Source organism: Elephantulus edwardii, unplaced genomic scaffold, assembly GCF_000299155.1.
Source record: "Elephantulus edwardii isolate Elephantulus edwardi_28Jun2011 unplaced genomic scaffold, EleEdw1.0 scaffold00252, whole genome shotgun sequence".
In the NCBI taxonomy this organism is placed as follows: Eukaryota; Metazoa; Chordata; class Mammalia; order Macroscelidea; family Macroscelididae; genus Elephantulus; species Elephantulus edwardii.
The window spans coordinates 2,633,219-2,636,384 of NW_006400002.1; the positions used below are offsets into that span (position 1 = coordinate 2,633,219).

At 37.2% G+C, this 3,166-nt stretch overlaps 1 pseudogene; it reads left to right on the top strand.

Moving 5' to 3' along the window:
* Positions 1–1,106: 1,106 nt before the first annotated feature.
* On the top strand, positions 1,107–1,930 carry LOC102871170 (annotated as a pseudogene).
* The last annotated feature ends 1,236 nt before the right edge of the window (positions 1,931–3,166 follow it).

Here is a 3,166-nt window from a genome sequence, read left to right on the forward strand (position 1 = left end):
TTCATAATTCTCACATTCTTCTAATCCCCTCCTCCTAATCCAAACAAACCAGGCAAAAATTCAAATGCACCTTGATTCTGTAGATGATTTGTCTGAGTACATTAATTCTGTGAAAAATTACTACTACAGCTGTCCAACAGAGATCAAAAAAAGCAAACAAGATAGCCCTGGTGATATAGCATCCAGCATCACAAAAACCCGCAGGGCACCCCAGTACCACAACCTGATAGACAAGTGCTGTAATAATAGCAAGTGATAAACAAGCATGTACGCACATGTCTAAGCAGCATGCAGATCACTCACTCAAAAAACTGACAAGTTAGTATCCCCCAAACCACAAATGTCAGTGTAGTTCTATGTGGAAAGATTTTGCAATACAATTTTATTGTTCCTGTAATCTAAGGAATATTACATGTAAGCAATTTATGTCTACTCTAGTCTCATATTGTTAGGTGCTCTCAGGTTGAGAATGACTCATAGTGACTTTATGAACAACAGATCTGAACCCTGTCCTATCCTGTACCATCCTCACAATCTCTGACACATGCAAAACCATTGCTGCAGTCACTGTGTCAGTCTACTTGTTGAGGCTCTTCCTCTCACGATCCTTCTACCTTTCCAGACATGATGTCCCTCTTCAAAGAATAGCCTTTCTCCTGGCAACATGCCCAAAGTATGCGTGACGAACCTTCACCATCCTTGTCTCCAAGGAGCTCTCTGGCTGGACCTTACCCAGGACATGCTTGTTCTTTTGGCAGTCCATTTGCTAGAATGTCTTGGATTAGGTTATGAATAAAATTGATGTTAAACTATTTTTTTAAAAAAGAGGCACACAAGATAGCAAATAGTTCCTGAAAGATAGGGATTCCAGAGGAAAGGTGATGCAAGCAACAGTCTCCTGTGAATTTGCCTGAGGAAAATCTACTTCAGGTGACAAATCTGTATCATGTTCTTGTGCAACTTCTACATCTTCTGCCTCTGGACTGAACCTCACACCTACACCTCTAACATATGCCTCTGTACTCCCCATCTTACCCATTCTACAATGCATTATTATTATTATTATTATTATTTACTGCTGGAACATCTGCTTACAACATTCTTCTCTGATTTCTCAAGCTGCTCAGCTCTCAACAAGCCCAGCTATCTAAACAGTCTCCAATGTCTTTAGCATCTGATGAGTCATCCTCAGGATCTAATGTGACTGCAAGAACAAACACACTTCAATCGAGCACCAAATCCACTGCCATCAAGTCGATTCTGACTCATACAGACCCTCCATCAGATTTCTGAGGTTGTAAATCTTAACAAGAGGCACTGTTGTAGATTCAAGCCACTGGACACACAAGGCCTTCTGGTTAGTGTTGTAACAAGCCAACAGACTAGGCCATGAGAACTGTGCAGTTCCTATCAAACATTTGAGAAGTACTCCTCCTGTTTCAACACAGCCAAAAGTTAATATACTCCAGTAGTTAAGCAAGGGCCAATCCCACAGTCAGCTTGTGAACAGCAAGATTATAAGCTGATTTCTTCTCAAAGTCTCCTCCAGCGCTCAAATGAGGTAAGTCTGTCACCAGGTCCAAATCATATATGTAGTTATAACGCATTAAGTGCCATGATTGTGCCACAGATTCATCTGCCTTATCTATGTGTTCAATAACAGCTAGAGTAGCAGTGCATTTCAGTGAGAATCTCACAAAACATATTCAAGGATGTCCTGCAGATCATATGGAGGAGCTGGCATCAAGGTTGCCTGAAGAGGTCCATGATATGGGAAGCTTCCACATGTCAGAACTTTGCTGGGAATTTACAAACTTAAGATCTTTGTTGGGGTATATGAAATTCAAGCAACAGTGTAAGAGCAGTGGATGCTGCTTTGGAGACAACATGAAAGGAAAAGCTGAAAAATCAGGATTCCTTCATGGCATGAAAATGTGGAGAATTGCATTTGTTTTTGATACAAGATTGATAAACCCTTGATATGTAGATTTCTTGTCAACATATGTATTTTTCTCATCATAAATACATTTTGTACAGTGAAGCCAAAGGAAGCCACATGTAACAGAGCTTGTGGTTGTTGAGTACCATCGAGTTACTACAAATTACAGTTGACCTTCTAGAGGGCCTTCAGAGGCAGTAAATTGCATGGAAGGAGATTGCTCATCTTTATCCCACAGAACAACTGGTGGATTTGAACCACATGCTGTTGAGTTTCCAGTGCATCTTTTTATCACTAGACTACCAGAGACATCCAAAATCAGTCAACACCAACGTGGCTAAATGCTTAATATTTTACATAAAAAAAGAAAGAAAATAAAAGCCAAATCAAATTTTGTAAGTAATGGAAGGAGCATTGGATTTAAGGTATGCTTAATTTGGTTTTGTCAAAATTTTATAAAAATATGTGATATATAACAACCAGTTTGCCTTCGTTTTGTCTTTTGCATGAATTTAGTGACATAATGAGAACTTTAAAATAAATAGTTTTATCTAAATGATGTTTCCCCAATAGAAAGCTTATTGAAGAAAATATAGTATCTGGTGAAGCATGTAAAATAGTTGATTTATGTATGAAATATAAAACAATGGGTGCTTAAGATACAAAATCAAGATAATGACAGATTTTGAGTGAAAATGAATGGAAACGAATTGTCATTTTCTTTCTAAAATTGTTTCTCCAGTATGCAGAGAAGTTGTCACATAAAATTTTCATTAACTGCTAGCACCTCTATGCCTCATCTGGACATTTGTAGTTAATTGTTCTTTTGATCCTGAAGAAAGAAGGGCTGGTGATACAATGATTACATGCACCCTGCTTATAATCAGAAGGTCTGCTGTTCAAACCCAGCAGTTGATTCTTGAGAAAGATGTGACATTCTGCATCAATAAAGATTACAACCTTGAAAACAATATGGAAAAAAAAGATATATATTTATACTAAAACTGTGTAACCCTTAGATTTAGGAAGGCAATCAATGAACGTCTTTAACAGATTAAAGCAGTATTAAATACAGAAACATGTTAAAAATGGTCAAAATGTGAAAGAGAAAATATGTGTAGTCGGGAATAACAATATATAAAGTTATGTGTATTTTTTTTCGTGTATTACATAAATAATTTGTGGAAAAATATCCTAAGTATTTTCACTGAATTATATTAATTAGTA